The sequence below is a fragment of the Giraffa tippelskirchi genome, chromosome 7 (assembly GCF_054371585.1).
Source record: "Giraffa tippelskirchi isolate mGirTip1 chromosome 7, T2T-mGirTip1v1.2.pri, whole genome shotgun sequence".
Lineage (NCBI taxonomy): Eukaryota > Metazoa > Chordata > Mammalia > Artiodactyla > Giraffidae > Giraffa > Giraffa tippelskirchi.
The window spans coordinates 148,271,958-148,295,907 of NC_137281.1; the positions used below are offsets into that span (position 1 = coordinate 148,271,958).

Sequence of the window (23,950 nt, forward strand, 5' to 3'; positions counted from 1 at the left end):
TCCTCCACTGGATTGTGAGCTCATGAAAGGCAGGGACTAGGTTCTGCCCATGTTGTTCCCACAAAGCCTAGCACGGGACTTGGCCCAGAGCAGATGCTCAGGACATGTGCACAAAGTAGAAAGAGGGATGAAAAGAGTCTATACGAGCCTGAGTAGCAAAACTATGGGAGACAGACTACAACAGAACCTCTGTTTGGGCTAGGGACTACAAGGTGAGGGCAGAACGTTATTTACCATGATTTCCAGGGCCCTGTCTTTCTTCATTCTGCCAGGAAAGAGAACATGTATCTAGGGCTGCCCAGTACAGTTGTTCAGGTTCTGCACTTTACAATTCCAGGGGGCATCATTTTCACACTTGAGTCATCATGGATTTACATGATCATTATGACAATTTCCAGTAGATGGCAGTAAAATATTTGAGTTCGAGGCTTTTTTGTGTGTGTGTGTGTGTGTGTTTGTGCAAATGCACTGTTTGGGTTCTCCAGTGTTGGGTGTACCTGTCTACCATCTCTCCAATCTGCTGAGAGGTTGCCTGACATCCCCAGCCTTGTCACACCTCCTCTTCACTTCAGGGCTCTATAAACCACAGCCAGGGCCTTAGTGTTGGCCTGGGGATTTCAGGGGAGAGAGCCACTTAGAGCCAGAAATCCCCAGTTGCATCTTTTGTTCTAAAGAAGAGGGTGTTTGTGATCAGAAGCCCTGGGTTCAAGTTCCAGCTGCTGCATTTCCTAGTGAGTGGTCTTGGGCAAGTGACTCTGCAGTCCTGGGACCTACCTTTCTCTTCTGGAGAGAGTGCAGTTATCATCCATGTCCTTGAGGTTGTGAGGAACAAATGCTACCCTGAACATGACCACTCCATTGCTAGCTGTAAAGCTCCGTTCCTAGGAATATCCTGCCTTAATCACATGCAGGGTTTTCCCAGCTGACCCAGGAGGATTGCACTATTTGGGCAGCGGTGTGCTGCAGACCACCTTGACTCCTATTTTATCATTGCCCCCCTCCCAGAGTCATCTTCCCCCAAGGCATCTCTCTCCTGGTCTCCACCACTGTTCCATCCCCAGGGGCGCTTCAGTCTCTGCTCCAAATGGAAGTCAGTCTGCCCGTAAACAAATACTCACTGAGCATCTTCTGTGTGCTAGGTGCTACGGTGATCTCTACCTTTCAGTCTCTCACAGTCCCAAGGGGGCAATCAAGTTCGCATAGTCACCATCTTGTTTCTGAGTCTTGAGATCTCATCCCATTTCTTTAAAGACTTTTGTGTGTTGTTATATAAGGTGTTTTTTTTAAATTTCAGAACACCGTTTTATTTTTCTGTGAATGCTGCACAAACCTGGTATCTTAAAACAACAGAAATTTGTGCTCTGACTGTTTTGGGTGCCAGAAGTTCAAAATCAAGGTGTCTGCGTGGCCATGCTCCCTCCCAAATCTCTAAGGGAGAATCCTTCCTCTTTTCTTTTTTTTTTTTTAATTTTTGTTTGTTTGTTTTTTTGTTTTAATTGGAGGCTAATTACTTTACAATATTGTGGTGGTTTTTGCCATACATTCACATGAATCAGCCATGGGTGTACATGTGTTCCCATCCTGACCCTCCCCCCCACCTCCCTCCCCATCAAGGTGTTTGAAAGAGAAGGGATTATCTTTTTATAGGAAATAATTAAAGCCAGAATATTTTTCAATTATACTCTTTCTTCTAGGTTTACTATTGTTCCTCTATTGAAATTCATTAAATGAAGAACAGTCTTGTTTAAATGTGGTAGAGGCGAATTTAACTGTTAATATTGAGAATTGTTAATATTGGGAATGGAAATTAATCTTTCTGGAAGCTGCGGCTCCATCTCTCTTCTGCTGGCTGTTGGGTGGATTTCAGAACTGTGTCTCTCTCCATGTTCTCTTTCTATGATAGCTGGATGATTCCATGAAGGGATCATTTTCTGTTGTGATGTGTATAAGTGTCCACTCACTGTCCAGTTCTGGAGGTCAGAAGTCTGTTTTGCATCTCACTGGGTTAAAATCAGGGTGACTGTCTGCTGGGACTCTGAGGAGAAGAAGGCCTTGCCCAGTCCCTCTCTTTGTGACTTCTAGGCCACTTATTGACTGCACAGTGTCTTAGGCCCACATTACTAAATATCCTCCAAGGTCCAGACCAAGAGAGGCTCAGCTGGGGTCTTCCCTGTGCATCTCATAGTAGCGAAAAACAGAGAACAAATTCACTATGAGTTTCCCTTAGAATTTGGCTGAGAAGGGACAAGAAACTTGAAGTAGAATTGGCTTAATTGAGATAGACGTGTATTGCCCGCTCGTGTGTATTAAGCCTAGAGGCAGGCCTTCCATGGCTAATATAGTCACTCTACAGTGTCAGGAAAGACCAAGCCCTTTCCAGTACCCTGTTCTGTCATCCCTCAGGTGTAGCTGTTATCCTCATGGTAGAGGTGGAAGTTCAGGGCTTGTAAAGCCCTTCATGACATCAGGACCCAGGCTCCTTGTACATCATTTCCTCACCATTCTCAGTATGCATCTCGTGGTCCAAAATGGTTGTTCAAGTTCCAGCCATCAAGCCAACATTCCACCAGTAGGAAGTATGAAAGAAAGCTAAGCAAGGACATACCCTCTCTGCCGAAGGACACTCCTTGGAAGTTATTCATGATTATTCCATTTATCTCCCATCAGTTAGAACTTAGTCACATGACCATATCTAGGTGCAAAGAAATTAGTCTTTATTGTAGGGGCATCTAATTCCTGCGGAAGAAAAGGAGAACGTTTATTGAGGAGCCATGAGAATTCTCTACCATATTCTGCCTGTGAGGTACCATCCCCTGCCTACAGGGTGGGTATCTCTACATAGAAAGTTCCTCAGTATAAATTGACCAGGGAAATAACCAATAACCATAAGACCACAGAACAAGAATTACCCAAAAACAGCACCTACATATGGTCATGTGACTAAGTTCTAACCAATGGAAGATAAATGGAATAATCATGAATAACTTCTAAGGAGTGTCCTTCGGCAGAGAGGGTATGTCCTTGCTCACCCTTCTTTCATACTTCCTACTGGTGGAATGTTGGCTTGATGGCTGGAACTTGAACAACCATTTTGGACCATGAGATGCATACCGAGAATAGTGTGGAAATGATATACAAGGATCTTGGGTCCTGATGTCATGAAGGGCTTTGCCAGCCCTGACCTTCCTGTCCTTTCCTCCCTGCATGTAAATGACACTTGTATACTGTTGCAATTATCACCATTGCCAACAGTCAGTGCTATGCACCCACTACCCTTATGCTCTCAGCTGCCCACCGTCCTGTCCTGCTGGTCCAGCTACAGCATCTCCTCTCCCAGCCCCAATGCGCCCAACACTACCCTCCCCTCCCTTTCTAGAGTGGAGTCTGGCTGAAGTGACAGGGAGGGCAGCAGTGAGCGGGGAGGCCCTCTGACATCGACTACCACACAGCAGGAGCGACGGCAGCTGCCCTGGTAAGTTGGGCAAAGAGGCTTGTAGGATGCTGCCAAGTGTTTCTTCCTGACCCACCACCACCTTCTCTTTCCTGCCTAGGAGACACCTCTTGCGGCCGAGACCACTCAGTCTTATCTTTTTCTCTCCTCTGCCTTGTTGGTTTTTTTTTATTTAAATAATTTTAATTAATTTATTTTTATTTTGAGCTGTTCTGGGTCTTCATTGCTGTGCGGGCTTTTCTCTAGCTACAGTGCACCAGCTTCTCATTGTGGTGGCTTCTCTTGATGCAGAGCACAGGCTCTTGGTCAGGCGGGCTTCAGAAACTGCTGTGTGTGGACCCAGCAGTTGTGGTGTCCAGGTTCTAGCACACAGGCTCAATAGTTGTGGTGTGTGGGCTTAGTTGCTCTGAGCCATGTGGGATCCTCCCTGACCAAGGATTGAACCCATGTCCCTGGCACTGGCAGGCAGATTCTTTACCACTGAGCCACCAGGGAAGCCCCTCCATCTCCTTTCAAAATACTCCTTTGCCTGCTCATTCCCAATTCCTGTGGGAAGGGGCTTCAGGCACCCTAGGGTGTGAATGAGGGCTCGGATATTAACATTGTCTCTTCTGCACCCTCACCCCAGCCCTGCCCTGTAGGCTTCTCATTCCCAATTGCCAGATCAAAGCACAGGGCCTGAGGGCTGCTAGGGAGTTGGTCCCGATCTCCCAGCTTGTAGGTGGCAGCCCTGCAAGGGGAACGAGCTCTCTAAAGCCTGTGACACCTTCATGAGCTACCCATGGTAGGTAGGGGTCTGATGGCAGAACTTTTAGCAGCTGCCTGATCGTGGAGGCGACTTTGGGGGGCAAGAGAATGTTCACAGCACCCACCGTCCTCACCAGCTTTTCAGGGACAAGAGCGGAGAGAGAAACCAGGACCTTGCTGGTAACGTTGGCAAGAAGCCACATACCTGATCTGTGGTCTGGGGTCACTTTGAGATAGAGAGCTGCAGGCAGAGCTGGCTGCTTCCCCCCGCCACGGCCTCCCCACCCCCTGGTCCCTGATCGCCAGGGACACGGGCTCTGCCCTGTCTCCAGGATCTTCGAGCCCGGGAATGTCATCCCTCCTCTCAGCAAGGGAGGCTGTGCCTTCAGTCTGCCCCGCTCCCTCTATGGGCTCTTGCCCCCTGTCTTTGTGATGGGGTCAGAGATATTCTTGCCTCTGGTCCTCTGTGTAGGTGCCCAAGGGAAGGAAGCCTGGCAGGGAGCCGGCGGTGCGGGGGTGATGGGGGGGTGCAGAAGCTGCGCTGGAGCAGATCTGGCTTTCCTGCTGAGTCATGGCCACTGGAGCTTCGAAGGAGGGGGGCAGGCCTTCTGGAGGGAGAGAGAGAGAGAGGAGAGAAAGCTCTCCCACATAACACACTCACACACACACACCCCTCCCAGCAGAGAGAGGCTTTGTTCCCCACAAGATGGAAAAGCCACGGAAACAAAGGAAAGGCAGCTCCCACCGGCCCTGTCCTCTGCTGCCATTTCTGCCCCCTCTCCTGTCCTCACCCCATGCCCACCAAGCCGCCCCTCCCCGCTCCATCCAACCCGGATCCTGCCCTAGGGTGACCAGTCATCCTGAATGGCCCAGGGTGATGGACCATTCTGGGGCCAGGTTGCTCACCCTGCGTGCTCATCTCCTTCCACTCGTCCCCCGGCCCAGCCCCCTGTGAATCGTGCCCACCTGGCCCCTCCCCGGTGATGGGTGCTTTCCTGGCTCTAAAGGGGTGTTCTGATGTGCCAGAATTTTATGAGGCTTGTCCTGGTGCTGTGGGAGACAGAGATGAATGAGGCTGGGTCTCTGGGTCCAGAGGGACTTATACGTTGTGGGGCGGGGAGGCTGAGGATGGAGTTCATCCCCCTCCCCCAGAGCTGGTTGAGGGCTGCCCTCCCAACATCCTATCTCCCCCCACCGTGGGGCAGGGCTGCTTATAAATGGGCACTGGATGGGCGGATGGGCTGGAGGCAGCCTCGTGGAGGACAGAATGCCTCCCTTGTTAAAGATCACTGCTTGTCTTTGTACAAAATCCCCAAGCCCAACTGTTATCTGATACCCAGCTGTACACCCTTCAGACCTCTTCTTATTCATGTGGACCTGGTTTATGGGGAAGTCTGAATGTGACAGGATCAAACAGGACACATTGTTGCTTTGTTTCTCATCACTGCCCTCACCCATGCTTTGTCAAAGGTCTTCTCTCCAACAATGTTTCTGGCAGACTTCAAGTTTTCTGATCGAATTCCCTAGTGTTTTTAAATGATTAAATATCCAGTTTAGTTTAATCCAATTTAAAAGTTAAACATCAAATGCAAATATAGGGTGATCCTCCCCTAGTGTCAAGCAAGGCTAGGAGTGGGGAGGGGGCGTCTCCTCCTTCCCTCCCCCATCAGAAAGCTTTGATCTCCCCTGAGTTTGAGGTTGGGGTATAAATGGAGGGTGGAAGAGCTGGAAGGGGGCTCAGTTCAGTTCAGTTCAGTCGCTCAGTCGTGTCTGACTCTTTGTGACCCCATGGACCACAGCACGCCAGGCCTCCCTGTCCATCACCAACTCCCGGAGTTTACTCAAACCCATGTCCATTGAGTCGGTGATGCCATCCAACCATCTCATCCTCTGTCGTTCCCTTCTCCTGCCTTCAATCTTTCCCAGCCTCAGGGTCTTTTCCAATGAGTCAACTCTTCGCACCACAGGTTTTGTGCTCTTGGCCAACACTGCCTGATGACGAGTGTCTCCTGGGGGTGAAGTCTTCCAAGTGGGTTCAATGGGGAGAAGGGTCATCTGGCTAGACTGTTGTGAACATATCCCGTCCGTTCTCGCCCCTGGATGCCCCCCATTGGAATTCTTCCTCAGCTACCTCCTTAGGAGGGACTGGCCCACAGGAAATCCCTGCATCCTTGTCTGGCCACACGGGGGCCTGCAGGCCACCTTCACTGCCTGGCTCTGTCTCTGTTCATTCTCCTTTCCACCCCCACCTCACCCCAAGGCGGGATAGGTTGACCAGTCAGCTGGCACTCAACTAAGAAATGGGGTGTCCACCTCTCTCTCACAGGCACCCACTCTCTGGGAATAAGCTCCAGCAACCCTCCTTCCACAGCCAGAAAGTGGAGGGAACACCAGAGCATCCCTGCTCTAGCCTGGGGACATTTGCTGTGCCCAGGAGGGCCCCACACTTGGTGGAATGCTCTGTTGTCTTGAAATTCTTCATGATGTTTGAACAAGGAGCTACTTGTCACAAACCCTGGAAAATTATGTAGCTGGTCTCCCCTGGGACTGACTGCTCTCTGACCATCTTCATGTGCTTGTTGAGAGGAGCGGAGGGGTAGTAGTGCTGGTTAGAGTAGCAAGGCTGGTTCTGGAGACTGTAGATGCCCTGGGAATACCACCCTACAGCAACGTCCACCTCTCCTTAGAGTGAGGGTTTCTCCCCACTCTATGATCCTCCCTTTGAGTTCCAGTCATCAGCTTCCAGGCAAGAGGATCTGAACAAACCAGCATCCTGTTTGGAATAGAAGCACCCTTCAACATCAAACACAGTATCCAAGTTGGAAATCGAATAGGTTCAGAGTATGTGCTTTTTTGTTGCTGTTTGTTTACGGCAATGAAACCATGTTGCATATATTGCTTTATAGCCTGCTTTTTTTTTCACTTAACAACACAATGAAAATATATTTTCATAGAGAAAATACTCATCTACCATCTAATTTTTGACATCGGTTTCAATTCCGTATCGGTGGGCTACAAGCCACCCCAAACCCAGGCCTTGAATCAACAGTGACATTGTTTTTCATTCTTCTATGGGTTAACCAGACAGTCCTGATCATTCACAAGACACACAAAAACTAGAGAGAGAAAAACTGAGTTTCAGGGCTGCTGCTGCTGCTGCTAAGTCACTTTAGTCATGGCCGACTCTGTGTGACCCCTAGATGGCAGCCCACCAGGCTCCGCCATCCCTGGGATTCTCCAGGCAAGAACGCTGGAGTGGGTTGCCATTTCCTTCTCCAATGTATGAAAGTGAAAAGTGAAAGTGAAGTCACTCAGTTGTATCCAACTCTTAGCGACCCCATGGACTGCAGCCTACCAGGCTCCTCCGTCCATGGGATTTTCCAGGCAAGAGTACTGGAGTGGGAGGTCCAGGGCTAGCTGAGCCTTCCTGCTTGTGTGACCTTGGTCAAGTAACTGAACCTTTGATGCCTCATCTTTAAATTGTTACCTCATCTTTAAACTGTTACAGATGGTAGCAGTGATGTTTCCTTTACCTGAGATATTTTGAAGATCAAATGAGAACTGTAATAGTCATGTCCACCGTGTAGGGTTGTCTTGAGGATTATATGAGTTAATATGGCAAAAGTATAACAAATGTTAGCTCTTAACTATTATGCGTCTTGGTGAGGGGCTAGGCTAGTGAGGGGATTGGTCGGCAAGAAAGTAGCTGGTTCTCCAGCTCATCAGACTGAGAGACAGGACGGAGGGAGGGTTTCTGCTGGAGATGCATAGAAGGATGTGAAAGGATGCAGTGATCATGGCTGAAAGTAGTAAGCATTGCTCAGCCACAGGGGAGATGAGGGCTGGGGAAAGAGTCATCTTGCTGCAGTAAAAAGATACTTACTTGTTCCGCTTATTTCCCTGCATACTGATAACATGCTGGTAATAAAGTCAGGATTAAAATGTGCTGGAAAGCAGATAGTGCCAGCATAGAAGCACCTGGCTCAATGAATGACCCAGGGGTGTCCACTGCCTCTATCTCTGCTCTATCATAGGGACACCTTCTTTAAGAAACAGAGAAAATAGGACGAAACCAATGAAGCATCTTCTAAGGAACAGAAAAACAGTATCAGGGAGCCAAAATCTAGGCCCCCATGGCTTTCTGTGCCCCAAATGTCTCATTTCAATCCTTTCATTAAAGTTTCAGAGATTCTAACATGTTGAGATCCATGTCCTTGTGTCTCTTTAAAAATTATGTAATATTTAAAACAATATAAACAATAACACAACAAAACCCATGTTCTTGCTACCAGTTTAAGAAATAAAACATTGCCAACATAGATAAACTTTCCCTGAGGTACGTCCCATCACCTTTTCATAAGAGGTAACCACTTTGTTGAACCCTGAGGTTGATTATGTCCTTGTATTCTTTTCCATTTTTCCAATACATGAATAAACCTGACAAAAAGGATAGGTTGTGTTTAGAGATTTGAGTTCCAGTGAAGGACTTTTAGGTTCTCCATTAGGGTTTGGATGACTTCTAAAGGGGCTACAGGAGAACCAGAGAGGAAAAAAGACCATAAAGAGGAATAGAGTCTCAGTAGCCTGTGACAATATCAACAGGAATAATATATATAATTATTTCATATCATCGAGGGGGTACATTTTTGAAAAATAATGGCTGAAAAAATTTCAAATTTTATGAATAATATAAATGGACACATCCAAGAAGCTGAACCAATGCCAAGCACAAAAACATGACACCAAGGTACATCATATTTAAACTGCTGAAGATGAATGATATGATAATGATATATCATTTTCAACGAGATCAGTGATACAACATTTCTTTTCAGGGAGCCAAAGGTAAAAAGAAATATTTATGCAAGAAGGAAAATGTATGAATAATCTCTGACTTCTTAGTATAAATAATACAAGTCAGGAGACTATGGAACTAAATTTTTAACATCTTACCAGAAAAAAGAAAGAATTGTCAACCTAGGTTTGTTTCCAGGGAAAAAGCTAAGGGAAGCCATCACCTGCAGACCTATTGAAGACTTAAAGGAAATGATATCAGGTAGAAACTCAAATCTCTACAAAGAAATAAAGAGAAATAAATAAATATGAAAAATGGCAAAAGTAGAAACTCAGATCTCTACAAATAAATAAATAAATATGGAAAATGGTAAAAGTAAAATATGTTTTCTCCTCATTTTAAAATTTATGTTAAAAATAAATAAAAGCTTAAGCAAACATAATAACAATGTACTGTGGAGCTTATAATACATATAGAAGTAGAATGTATGACAAAAAAAAGCATTAAGGACAAGAGAGGAAGAAAAGGAACACAATGTTGTAAGTTTCTTGTGTAACATGTGATGTAGGGTAATATTAAAGGTAGAAATTAAAGATGCATATTGTAAACTTTAGAACAAACACAAAAAAAGAGAAAGGAATAACTAATAAGCCGACAGATGAAATGAACTCCTAAAAAATACTCAAAGAAGGCAAGAAAAAAGGCAAAAAACAGAACAAAGAACATATGGGACAAATGGGAAAAAAAATAGCAAGATGGTAGATTTAAACCCAACCATAGAAATAATTACATTAAAAGTAAATGGACTACATGGATGAACCATGAAAATATCACATCAAGTGAAAAAAGCCAGTCTTAAAAGACCGCATATTGGATGATTCCATTTTTATGAAATGTCCAGAATAGGCACATCTATGAAAACAGAAAGTGGATGAGCGGTTTCCTAGGGCTGGGGGAGGAAGGTGGAGGGAAACAGAAGTGACAGTTAATTGGTACGAGATATTTTTTTGGGGGGTGACAAAGTGTTCTAAATTTAAATTGTGGTGATGACTGCACAAATCTGTGAATATACTAAAAACCATTGAATTGTACATTTAAAGCAGTGATTTATATGGCATATGAATTATATCTCAATAAAAGTGTTTTCTTAAAAGTACATGAACTACATACTCTAAATTAAAGACATTGAAGAGCTGATAAGAAGGTGAGGAAGATGCTTTAGCTCTATAGACACTGCAGACTAAAAGAGAAAGATGCAAACTTGGGCTGTGGCTTTGGCTGCTAGGCCACCCAAAATGGTGAGTTGAAACTCCCATACTTGAAGCAAAGTATGTTCAAACTGCTGTACAACTGCACTCATTTCACATGCTAGCTAGGTTGTGCTCAAAATCCTTCTAGCTAGGCTCCAGCAATACATGAACCAAGAACTTCCAGACGTACAAGCTGGGTTTCAAAGAGGCACAGGAACCAGAGATCAAATCACCAGAGATCAAATGGATCATGGAGAAAGCAAGGGAGTTCCTGAAAAACATCTACTCTGGTTCCAAATTTGGAAAGGAGTACGTCAAGGCTGTATATTGTCACCCTGCCTATTTAACTTATATGCAGAATACATCATGTGAAATGCTGGGCTGTATGAAGCACAAGCTGGAATCAAGTTTGCAGGGAGAAATATCAATAACCTCAGATATGCAGATGACACCACCCTTATGGCAGAAAGTGAAGAAGAACTAAAGAGCCTCTTGATGAAGGTGAAAGAGGAGAGTGAAAAAGCTGGCTTAAAACTCAACATTCTAAAAACTAAGATCATGACATCCAGTCTCATCACTTCATGGCAAATAGATGAATGCAGAGTTCCAAGGAATAGCAAGAAGAGATAAGAAAGCCTTCCTTAGCGATCAATGCAAAGAAACAGAGGAAAACAACAGAATGGGAAAGACTAGAGATCTCTTCATGAAAATTAGAGATACCAAAGGGAACATTTCATGCAAAGATGGGCTCAATAAAGGACAGAAATGGTATGGACATAACAGAAGCAGAAGATATTAAGAGGTGGCAAGAATACAGGGAAGAACTGTACAAAAAAGATCTTCATGACCCAGAGAATCACGATGGTGTGATCACTCACCTAGAGCCAGACATCCTGGAATGTGAAGTCAAGTGGGCCTTAGAAATCATCACTATGAACAAAGCTAGTGGAGGTGATGGAATTCCAGTTGAGCTATTTCAAATCCTGAAAGATGATGCTGTGAAAGTGCTGCACTCAATATGCCAGCAAATTTGGAAAACTCAGCAGTGGCCACAGGACTGGAAAAGATCAGTTTTCAACCCAATCCCAAAGAAAGGCAATGCCAAAGAATGCTCAAATTACTGCACAATTGCACTCATCTCACACGCTAGTAAAGTAATGCTCAAAATTCTCCAAGCCAGGCTTCAGCAATACATGAACCGTGAACTTCCAGATGTTCAAGCTGGTTTTAGAAAAGGCAGAGGAACCGGAGATCAAATTGCCAACATCCGATGGATCATCGAAAAAGCAAGAGAGTTCCAGAAAAACACCTACTTCTGCTTTATTGACTATGCCAAAGCCTTTGACTGTGTGGATCACAATAAACTGTGGAAAATTCTGAAAGAGATGGGACTACCAGACCACCTGACCTGCCTCTTGAGAAACCTGTATGCAGGTCAGGACGCAACAGTTAGAACTGGACATGGAACAACAGACTGGTTCCAAATAGGAAAAGGAGTACATCAAGGCTATATATTGTCACCCTGCTTATTTAGCTTATATGCAGAGTACATCATGAGAAACACTGGGCTGGAAGAAGCACAAGCTGGAATCAAGATTGTCGGGAAAAATATCAATAACCTCAGATATGCAGATGACACCACCCTTATGGCAGAAAGTGAAGAGGAATTAAAAAGCCTCTTGATGAAAGTGAAAGAGGAGAGTAAAAATGTTGGCTTGAAGTTCAACATTCAGAAAACTAAGATCATGGCATCTGGTCCCATCACTTCATGGGAAATAGATGGGGAAAGAGTGGAAACAGTGTCAGACTTTATTTTTCTGGGCTCCAAAATCACTGCTGATGGTGACTGCAGCCATGAAATTAAAAGATGCTTACTCCTTGGAAGGAAAGTTATGACCAACCTAGATAGCATATTTAAAAGCAGAGACATTACTTTGCCAACAAAGGTCTGTCTAGTCAAGGCTATGGTTTTTCCAGTAGTCATGTATGGATGTGAGAGTTGGACTGTGAAGAAAGCTGAGCGCCGAAGAATTGATGCTTTTGAACTGTGGTATTGGAGAAGACTCTTGAGAGTCCCTTGGACTGCAAGAAGATCCAACCAGTTCATCCTAAAGGAGATCAGTCCTGGGTGTTCATTGGAAGGACTGATGTTGAAGCTGAAACTCCAATATTTTGGCCACCTTATGCGAAGAGTTGACTCATTGGAAAAGACCCTGATGCTGGGAAGGATTGGGGGCAGGAGGGGAAGGGGATGACAGAGGATGAGATGGCTGGATGGCATCACCGACTTGATGGACATGGGTTTGGGTAGACTCCGGGAGTTGGTGATGGACAGGGAAGCCTGGCGTGCTGCAGTTCATGGGGTCGCAAAGAGTCGGACATGACTGAGTGGCTGAACTGAACTGAACTGAACTGGGTGCTTGAAGCCTTCAGTTAGTTTCCAGAGTTCCAAAAAAGTTGGTCCTGATAGTTTTTTGCAAGTTCGTTCACTGCCTTTGGGGAGGGACAGACTTTTGGAGTTACTTCCTCTGCCATTATCACTGATGAATGCTGGTATAAACTTCAATGCAAAATGCAAAAGAACCTTCACATTTTTAGAAGATAGTACAGAAACATGTCTTTAAGTCCTCAGAATCAGGAAACATTTCTTAAATATGATACAAAGAGATAGATAAATTTTGCTAAACTAAAATTTAAAACTCTGGTTAACTTGAGAACACCATATACTGAAAAGGAAAGACCCAAACAGGAGAAGATAATCACAAGGCTATTTATAATATCTTTCAAATCGGTTAGAAAGGCAGCTCAATTTAAAAAAAAGATGGGTGAAAGACTTGAACAAATATCTCCAGAAAAGGAATTCCAAATGGTCAATACATTTTTGACCATATACCTCATCTCAATAATTCATGAAATGCATATTGAAACCACATGAGACACTACTAAAACTCTACCAGGATAGTAACAAAGACCATCAGTGCCAAATATCAGAAAGGATGTAGACCGTCAGAAACCCTTCGCCCACTGCTGGTAGAGGTACACATTGATACAACCCTGCTTTGGAAACAGCATTAATTAGTAAAGCTGAAGACATGCACCACCAAAGTGGATGATCATTCCCTCGACTTTACTCTTGGTCAACAGAAACTCGAGCACATGTGTACCAGGCATAGGGGCATTGCTTTGGAAAACAAGCTGACAAACAGAAATTTCCACCAAATGGGATCAATTAATTACGGCAGAGTCAAGCTAAGGAGTACCATACAGCAACAACGATCAATAAACAACTGCATGCCACAACTTGAATGAATGTTTAAAATATAATGTTAGGCTTCCCTGGTGGTCCAATGGCTAAGAATATGCCTGCCAAGGCAGGAGACACAGATTTGATCCTTGAACTGGGAAGATGCCGTGGGACAAGTAAGCCTGTGAGCCACAACTACTGAGCCCCCCGCACCCTACAGCCTGTGCTCTGCAACAAGAGAAGCCGCTGCAAAGAGAAACCCACACGCTGCAACTAGAGTAGCAACCAGGGAAAGCCTGTGCACAGCAATGGATATCCAGCGCAGCCAAAAATAAAATAAATACATAAATAAAAATTTTTAAAAATGTCTTTACATGGCAACATTTCTGAGGTAGCCCTTGAATAAATTTTAAAAAATACAATGTTGCATAACAGCCCAACAAGTATAAGTATATACATAATAGATTCTAAGCGTATATACAATAAATTTCATTAATATTCACTTAAAAAAGAGACCCAACCAAACTCTGTTGATTAGGGATGAATAATCAGGTGGTGAAAGTACAAAGAAAAGGAAGTGAAGGTTACCATTAAGGTCAAGAGGGGCCTATCTCTGGGTGGAGGGCAGTTGGAGGAGAAAGGGGTGTGATTGGGCAGCAATGCAGAGAAATGTCTGGCATAATGTTCTATTTCTTGACTTGGGTAGTGGTTACATAACTGTTTGCTTTATGATTATTCATTACAGTGCTCATTTCTATTTTATACATACTTCTCTAATTGTGTACTGTATTTCACAAAGTTAATGCAGGTTATAAAACAAAGAACATGTTCATTACCAGAAACTGACTCCAACTCCCAGAGGACAACAGAGCTGCTTTCAAGAGCCTGGCCATGGAGACGGGACCCTCACTTTGCAGCCCAGAAGAAATCCCATAAGAAACCCATATTTCTGCCTCTTGAGGATCCACTTGGGGTGGGAGTGGGGGATGGTTTTTAACCTCAATAAATATCAACATGAGGACCCAAGTATTTAATTAATTTATTATTGAGGTAACACTGGTTTATAATATTATATGTTTCACGTATACATTATATTTCTACTTCAGTATATGTTACAGCATGCTCACCACTGATAATATAGTTTCCAAGTGTTCTTTCATGACTTGATCCTACAGGGCATCAGCTAGGCTCAAGATAGGATGAAGGTGAGGTTGTACAGGCTTCAGACCTCCAGATCTGCCCTGGAAATGTTCAGTTTAGCTCATTTCTGGTTAGGGAACTGCTCCCTCTCCAACGTGTGTTCAGAGTTCCGTCATGACAGTGGTGCTTCCTTTGTGATGTCACCAGCATCCGCCTCTGACCTAGCCCACCGGCAGTTTCCAGTATTGATCATTGGTAGTGGCTGTGTGTGCTGAATGACAGAGACCCACCTCCTCCGCCTGCCCCGCACTAGTCCTGACTTTCCCCTCTTCCAGGACAGAAGTACTAGTCAAAGAGGCTGCTGCGAGCTAAGAGCATCTACCTGGTGGGGCCTTGGTGAGTGGGGACCCAGCTAAGGGAGAGCAGGGAGGCCAGGGCTGTCCCAGCACAGGGGAGTCCTGGATTCTCTGCCCTGAGGACCACGTACGTGGTTGGACGGCTCTGACTTCTCCACTCTGGCCCCACCATCCTGGGAAGTGCTGCTTCCTGTGAGTGATCTGTGCTGTGTGTCTCTTGAAATCCACAGCCCAGTGTCTGACTAGACAGAGGACATGAAAATAGTTTTCCATCCCAATATGTTGCTCCCCTACCTTCTGAACAGAAAATCAAATTCCTATTGTTGTTGTTTAGTCACTCGGCCATGTCCGACTCTTTGCAGCACCTCATGGGCTGCAGAATGCCAGGCTTCCTTGTCCTTCACTATCTCCCAGAGTTTGCCCAAACTCATGTCCATTGAGTTGATGAGGCCATCCAACCATCTCATCCTTGGTCGCCCCCTTCTCCTCCTGCCCTCAATCTTTCCCAGCATCAGGGTCTTTTCCAATGAGTCGGCTGGAAGGACAGATAAGAGTGTATTGTGACAGAAGTCTGAGCTCCCAAAATAGACCCACTTCCTTGCAGAGTCTTGATTGGGCTCTTGGGGGCAGGGGATACCCTACAGTATCTGCATTATCACTTAAAGTGTTAATAGTGATGCAGTTCTGCCTTGAAAACACTGTCCCTATCAGTGGCTAAGTTTACTTCTGGATCGTATAGCAAAATCTGCAGACTTTCAAGATCATTACCTCTAGACCCATCACCCACCTTCTTACAGGCTACTTAGCAATCTTACCCAGCACCAGCCTTGAGGTGATGGGGACAATAGTGTAGCTCTGCTGCCTTGAAACCTAAAATCCTAGGAGTCGAAGTGACGTGAAACAAACAGTGAGCACACCGAGCTAACTTTCCCGGGCCTCCCACTTTTTCCCTCTCATTTTGAGTTTTCCTGAACATCTCATCTGGGCAGTGCAGAAAGGCCGTGCCCTGTTGTGTAGACTGTGTTCAGTTGTATTTGGTTTTGGAATTACAACCAGTTCTGCAATGAAAATCCCGAGCATGTTGGCCTTGTGAGTTCAAGAGAGTGTTTCTGATGAAATGATTTCTAGACAGCAGGAGTAGGGTCACCATGGGCTCTTAAAACTCTTGGCTAAGAGGGCGGTGCTCCTGCAGCTCTCCACCAGGGTATTCTGGGACCTCAGGCAGCTTCACTGCTCAATATTCCACATCATCTGGTGGAACCACTAAGCTCTGAAATCTAAGGTAACACTGATTTCACCCCCTTAGCAATTAAGGAATATTTACTTGAGTCAGCACTGTGCCAGATACTGGGATAGAAAGGAAGTGAAGTGAAGTGAAAGCCACTCAGTTGTGTCCAACTCTTTGCGACTCCATGGACTGTACAGTGAATTCTCTAGGCAGGAATACTAGAGTGGGTAGCTGTTCCCTTCTCCAGGGGATCTTCCCAACCCAGGGATCGAACCCAGGTCTCCCGCATTGCAGGCAGATTCTTTACCAGCTGAGCCACAAGGGAAGCCCATAGGAAGGAAAAGGAAGTACAATCTGACTTTTTAAAAATATTTATTTATTTGGCTGCACTGGGTCTTAATTGCAGCACACAGGGTCTTTACTGGCAGCATGCAAACTCTTAGTTGTGGCCTGTGGGATCTAGTTCCCTGACCAGGGGTGAAACCCGGCCCCGGCCTTGGGAGTCGACCACTGTACCACCAGGCAAGTCCCTACAAGCTGATCTTAAAAGGGTTTATAATCTAGTGGGGAAGAAGGTAAATATCAATGAGACAAAACCTCTACTTTCTGGCCCTTCAGGAAAGGTATTATTTTGAATGGATGCTGAAGGTGTCTACCTTAAGCATGCGAGTTTTAAGTTAACTATTTTCTATCTTATATACTTTCTAAATACATCACATAATTGCTTTCCTTCCAATATAAAATATTCTGTCACAATTAACTTTGTCTTAATGATTCAAGATTGTTCTTGTGACCATTTCCAACATTATCTTGTAATACAACAGTGCCCCCAAGGCTTCTTGGCATGATCCTGAACTAAATGACCCCAAACTCTGAGTTTGTTTTACAGCTGTTCTGTCTCCTCTCACCCTAGGCTTTTGCTAATTTCACTGTGCTTTCCATTTCATGAAAGCTTTCTCCTTCCAATATGCTGCTCCCTATCTACTGTGGGCTTGAAAACCAGGAAACTGATCAGGTTTATCAGTAAGTCTCTTGGTCCAGCTATTGTCACAGAGACCAAGGTGTCAATGGTCCAGGGCTCTTCTCCTCCAGGTCATCATGAAAATTCAGGTTCTTAAGGTCTTGTTGGTTGGCCAATCTTAGGGTCCTGTCCTTGCCAGCATCATCAAAGATGCCCCCATTTCCATTCCCATGTCTATGGCCCAGTCTGCACAAGGGGAAAGAGGAGTGGAGAGCAGGCAACTTCCTTTTAAGAATGTGGCCCAGAAATGAAACAGATCACTTCCACTCACATTCCATTGGCTATAACTTAGTCCCATTGCTGGACCTGGCTGCAAGGGAGGCTGGGATATGTAGTCTCTAACAGGGTAGCCATGTATCCAGGTTTTAACCTTGGAAGCTCTACTGCTAAAAGAAAGAGGGAAAGAAAGGACAGAAGTGGACACTTAGTAGTCCCTGGCATCATGGATCTGTTGAAACTGTGTAGAATAAATGTAGGTGGGCTGTCACTGAAGACACAAGGTGCTCTCCTGCAGATAAAGCATCTGATTTGGACAGTTGACAGTTTTATCTGTTTGGGTTGCTCAGATGCTTTTTGGGTCTTTGTTGTTATTCTGGATTATGTTCCCAGACAAGACACTGGAGGTTAAGAAAGCAGTCACAAAGACAACTCTCATCATCATTCAGAGATCTCCCACCTCAATCCACGTGAGTGAGAACATGAAAATGTTCTCAGCACCCATAGGCTAGAAGCACCTTTCCTCTGGAAGACTCTCAAGGCCATAGCTATTCACAAAAGCCTCAGCCATTCACTCCCACACACCTTTGCACCTTTACAAAGCACCTTCTACCAGGCTGACACTCATCTGGGTTGTTGGTGTTGGTGTTTGGGACATGGGGTCATCTCTTTGGGGCCCACCGTATAACCCACCTGGTACTCCCATGGATTCTCCCTCCTCTTCTGTATCTCCCTGTATTGTACCTACTTGACGCTTATCAGGTCTCCAGGAACTGGAGAGGGTTGCTATTGGCTCAAAAATTTTATTCTGTAGCTGCTGTTCAAAAACTCCCCGTGGCTTCCTTTGCCTACTAAGTAAAGCCTAAACTCCTGAGCCCCACGTTCAAGACCTGCTTCTGGCCTCCCATTCTGGCCTCAGTTCCCAGTAGAGGGTATGTTCAGGGATATGGCTCATCCAGGGAGGCTGGTTCCTAGGTTCTGTATGGATGGCATCTTGGCATAGGGGGTTGGAGAGCTGCTGCTGCTGCTGCTGCTCTGGGTCTGGACTAGAACACCCACTACTCAGGCTCCTCACAGGACACTCAGTCAAGGACACCCAGAAATTTCAGTGCTAGGACCTCCCCTCCATTCTATCTAGGTCCTTCCTGGGAAAGATTAACATTGACTAAGAATCTTCCGTTTGTGAAAAATTAAGTTAAATATTTGACATGCATTTTATATTCACAGTGATTCTATGTTGTTGTTGTTGTTCAGTTGCTCACTTGAGTCCAACTTTTTGCAACCCCATGGACTGCAGCACACCAGGCTTCCTTGTCCTTCACCACCTCCTGGAGCTGGTTCAAACTCATGTCCATTCAGCCAGTGATGCTATCCAACCATCTCATCCTCTGTCGTCCCTTTCTCCTCCTGCCCTCAATCTTTCCCAGCATCAGGGTCTTTTCAAATGAGTCAGCTCTTCGCATCAGGTGGCCAAAATATTGGAGTTTCAGCTTCAGCATCAGTCCTTCTAATGAATATTCAAGATTGATTTCTTTTAGGATTGACTGGCTTGATCTCTTTGCACTCGAAGGGACTCTCAAGAGTCTTCTCCAACACCACAGTTCAAAAGTATCAATTCTTCAGTGCCCCACTTTCTTTATGGTCCAACTCTCACATCCATACATGACTACTGGAAAAACCATAGCTTTGACTAAAGAGACCTTTGTTGGCAAAGTAATGTCTCTGTTTTTTAATACGCTGTCTAGGTTCATCATAGATTTTCTTCCTAGGAGCAAGCATCTTTTAATTTCATGGCTGCAATCACCATCTGCAGTGATTTTGGAGCCCAAGAAAATAAAGTACTTCACTGTTTCCACTGTTTCCCCACCTATTTGCCATGAAGGGATGGGACCAGATGCCATGATCTTAGTTTTTTGAACACTGAGTTTAAAGCCAGCTTTTTCACTCTCCTTTTTCACCTTTATCAAGAGGCTCTTTAGTACCTCTTCGCTTCCTGCTATAAGGGTGGTGTCATTTGCATACCTGGGGTTACTGATATTTCTCCTCACAGTCTTGACTCCGGCTTGTGCTTCATCCAGCCCAGCACTTCACATGACGTACGCTGCATATAAGTTAAATAAGCAGGGCGACAATATACAGCCTTGAAGTAGTCCTTTCCCAAGTTGGAATCAGTCCGTTGTTCCATCTCTGTTCTAACTGTTGCATCTTGATTTGCATACAGGTTTCGCAGGAGGCAGGTCAGGTGGTCTGGTATTCTCATCTCTTTAAGAATTTTCCACAGCTTGTTGTGATCCACACAGCCAAAGGCTTTAGTGTCATCAATGAAGCAGAAACAGATGTTTCTCTAGAATTCTCTTGCTTTTCCTATGATCCAATGGATGTTGGCAATTTGATCTCTGGTTCCTCTACCTTTTCTAAATCCAGGTTGAACACCTGGAAGTTCTCGGTTTACATACTGTTGAAGCCTGGCTTGGAGAATTTTGAGCATTACTTTGCTAGCGTGTGAAATGAGTGCAATTGTGCAGTAGTTTGAACATTGGAATGTGAAAACTGACGTTTTCCAGTCCTGTGGCCACTGCTGAGTTTTCCATATTTGCTGACATATTGGGTGCAACACTTTCACAGCATCATCTTTTAGGATTTGAAATAGCTCAGTTGAAATTCCATGTGGACTCTATGTGGTAGATACTATTATTGGACTCCTTTTATTTGCATTATGATACTCATTTTACAGATGCGAAAATTAACCTTGGAGTGGTTAAATAACTAGTACAAAGTCACACAGCTAGTAAGAAGCAGAGCCCAGCTTTTAGAAAATTTTATTTATTTTTATTTTTGGCTGTTCTGGGTCTTGGTTGCTGTGTGGGTTTTTCTCTAGTTGTAGCAAGCAGAGGCTACTCTCTAGTTGCAGTGTGTGGGCTTCTCATTGTGGTGGCTTCTCTTGTTGCAGAGCACAGGCTCTAGGGCATGCAGTCTTCAGGAGGTATGTCACGTGGGCTCAGTAGTTGCAGCTCCAGGTCTCCAGAGCCACAGGCTCAACAGTCACGGTGCACAGGCTTAGCTGCTCCGAGGCATGTGGGATCCTCCTGGACCAGGGATGGAACCTGAGACTCATGCATTGGCAGGTGAATTCTTTACCATTGTGCCACCAGGGGAGCCCAGAGACCAGTTTTGGGTTTTTTTAAAAATATTTATTTTTATTTACTTATTTGGCTGCACAGGGTCTTAATTGTGACATGTGGGATCTAGTTCCCCAACCAGGGATCAAACCCAGGACCCCAGCATTGAGATATCAGAATCTTAGCCACCGGACCACCAGAGGAGTCCGCAGAGCCCAGTTTTGAACCAAGGTTCAGCTAGATCCAAAGACCATGTTCTTCCCCCTTATCAAGGGGTCTCTCTAAAGAAACAGCTATTACCCTCATACTTAAGAGGCTTACTCCTTTCACTCTGGAGTCAGACACTAGTTCTGTAATGAGGAAGCACAGACAGAGAACATGCTGCTTGTGTCCAGGTTTTACCCTCTTCCACCAGTATCGGAACAACAGCAACAAAAACAACTAATATTCACTAAACATTTATTTTGATACAACAGCTCACTTAATCCTCACAACCACCTCTTAAGGTTATTATTATTCCCTCCATTTTGCATATGCAAAGAAAGAAGTTCAGAGAGTTTAACTCCCCTATTTAGATGGCACAGCTGGGATGCGAATCTAGGCAGCTAGAGGTCTTCTTAAACACTACTTTTGTACTTATCTGGTTTATCTTTGTTCCCACCAGCCTTTATCCTAAAAGAGAGGAATAGAAATGTTAGGGCCCGAGGGGCCTTACATCTCAACTAGCCCTCCCCTCTCAGGATTACAGATGAGAAAGAAAAACAAAGACGGAGACATCAAGCAAGTTACCCAAGATTGCACAGCACACTAATAGCTGAGCCAGGACTAGAACCCAGCCCTTGATACACTGTTGCTATTGCATGATAGATAATCCAAAAGCCTTCCTGTCCCTGGAATGAATAAATAAATGAACGGGTGGTGAGTGAAGACATGGACAGATTTCAGCAGAATGTGTAGTGGCTCACTTCGAGGTCTGATGGCACTTGGCTGTTGTTGTTCAGTTGCTCAGTTGTGTCCGACTCTTTGTGACCCTATGGACTGCAGCACGCCAGGCTTCCCTGTCCTTTACTATCTCCTGGAGTTTGCTCAAACTCATGTCCATTCAGTCAGTGATGCCATCCAACCATCTCATCCTCTGCCACTACTGGGTCTAAGAACCGGGGGTGGAGGAGGGGATGGGGGGCAGGTGCAGGGCAGGGAGAGACATGCCCAGGGTGTGCCAGCTTGGAGGGAGCACAGTGCTGCTGGTTATGGGGAGTCAACCCACGAAAGCCTAGCTACCCTTTGACCCTTGGTGTCTCACGACATGATGTTCACACGTTTCCACTAAGGCCTTCTTAGAGCATTGCTAACAGCTATGTCAATATTTTAGCATTATATAACTGTTAAAAGAGTCACTTTTGAAGATTGGTCAGCAGCCTGCCTCTCCCATTAGTTATTGTACCGCAATGACTGGATAAGGTCTATTAAATAAACTTGCTGAGGCCCCTCCCTGGGAGAGAGGAGAGTGGCTGTTTACTACTGCCCCCCTAGTTTGTTGACTTCCCTGGTGGCTCAGACAGTAAAGCATCTGGCTACGATGTGAGAGACCTGGGTTTGATCCCTGGGTTGGGAAGATCCTCTGGAGAAGGAAATGGCAACCTACTCTAGTACTCTTGCCTGGAAAATCCCATGGACGGAGGCGCGTGGTAGGCTACAGTCCATGCGGTCGCAGAGTCGGACACGACTGAGCGACTTCACTTTCACTTAGTTTGTTATACTGATCTTTGGGGGTTCAAACACTGGCACCCGGCCCCTGGTTCAAAATGAGTGTCTCTAGCAGAGTAGCCAGGACTTTGAAAAAACTGGAGACCTACAGGAACTGTGGTCCATGGCAAACTAGAAAAGACAAACCCACTCCCTTGGTCAATCTGTAGATCTTCCCTTTGCTGGGGAAGAAGAAAGAACTGGGTACCAGCCACCAGGCGGGTGCCCGCAGCTGGCCCCTGGGCGGGGCTGAGTCCTGCTACCTTTGTGGGGGCTGGGCGTCTCTCCTAGCTGACTTTTTTTTCTGGCGGGGCTGGGTGGGTTGCAAGGCGGACGTGCCTGGGAGGAGAGCTTGAAGTGGGGAATGGCCGGAGAGCAGCAAGACCAGAGTTTCTGGTGTTGGGGGCCCAGAGCTTCGGAGTGTCTCCAGCAAGGGACCAGCAGCCTTGTAGATTTGCTGTGGTAATTTGCAGACGGTTCCTGGTAGCTACAAGGTCTCTGAGGCGGAGCCTGGGCCTTTGCATATGAAAAAAATTCAGCCTGGGTTCCCCGGCGGTCCAGCAGCACTGGGGCGGGGCCGAGGTTGGCGGCGGCCGGGGAGGAGCCGCGATGCCGCTCCCATGGTGATGCTGCGGGGAATTTGCTGACCGTCCCTTGCCAGGTGGGGCTGGCTTCGAGCAGGCCAGAGCGGAGCAGGACCGGCGGGCAGTCTCCTCCCAGGTAGGGAGCGTGTCGCCTGGCCTCACATCCCGGCCGCCTGCCTGCCTTGCCTGGCGCTGGGGCCGCGGCGCCGAGGGCGCAGACGTGGTGAGCACGCGGGTGGGATGCTCCAGAACCGATCCGGCTGGAAGAAGGGGCGCGGAATCCCGGTCCTGGACAGGGGTGGGGGTGGTGATGGGGGGTGGGCAGGACGGCTGGCTCTACGCTTTCCGGGACCTCGGACCCAGAGGGATGGGGGCGGGGGAGACTGCGCCATACTCCCCCGTGGCTCGGGCTCTCCCCCAGGCTGGACCCTGGGGAAGGGTGGAAGGAACCGCCAACCAGGAGGGGCAGTGGCTCGGTCGACCATCTTCAGTGGGTCGGTAGAGGGTGGGCAGGAGGCCTGCCTGGGGGTCCCCCGCCGCCTGCCTTGTTGGTTGCCTCTCCGGACCACCCCCACGCCGGGATTCCCCGGGGCCGTGCCGCGGGCTCGCGGGGCTGGCCTGGGAGGGTGCTCTCTCCCCCGCAGTCTCCCCGCGGCTCTGAGTGATGGCAGCGTCAGCGCTGCGCTGCAGCGGGTGCGGGAGGTGGGGGGGTGGTCCTCATTCCGTGCCGAGTGGGCTGGACTTCTGGGCCCCCAGGGGCACAATGCCGCCACCTTTTCTCCTATGCTTTCAAAGAAAGGCTCTTGTCTCCATCCTCACCTCGGCCTTGAGAGAGAAACTTTGGATTTGGATGATGGACCTGGGGACACCGAGGCCCAGGGGGGTGCCGGTGGCTTCGCCCCAGAGTCACTTAGCACGGTCCTACAGAGCTGGCCTCCCAGGCACTGCCTTGACCTGACGCTGTCTGGAGGGGCAGGGGTCAAGCTTGCTCTCTAGACCTCTGGTCCAAGCTGGGGTGGACTCCCACCCGCCCCCTCCCCCAGGGGCCCCCTT

General features: G+C 46.5%; 1 protein-coding gene and 1 long non-coding RNA gene across 11 annotated transcripts in view; both read left to right on the top strand.

The window, feature by feature from the left end:
* Positions 1–80: 80 nt before the first annotated feature.
* On the top strand, positions 81–8,390 carry LOC145513623 (uncharacterized). The gene is made up of 3 exons (XR_014059597.1): positions 81–212; positions 3,377–3,472; positions 8,233–8,390. It is a non-coding gene; the product is annotated as an uncharacterized LOC145513623 (long non-coding RNA).
* A 6,439-nt stretch (positions 8,391–14,829) lies between these two features.
* Positions 14,830–23,950, top strand: part of TMEM63C (transmembrane protein 63C) — an 80,207-nt gene continuing 71,086 nt past the window's right edge. For 4 of the 10 annotated variants that reach the window (XR_014059601.1, XR_014059600.1, XM_081510512.1 and 1 more), the window contains exon 1: positions 14,856–15,023. The gene's annotated coding sequence lies outside the window, so the exon portion shown is untranslated. Of the gene's footprint in view, positions 15,024–22,832; positions 23,034–23,950 lie in introns of those variants that run through there. The other 6 variants (XM_081510513.1, XM_081510506.1, XR_014059599.1 and 3 more) reach the window with 4 other exon arrangements.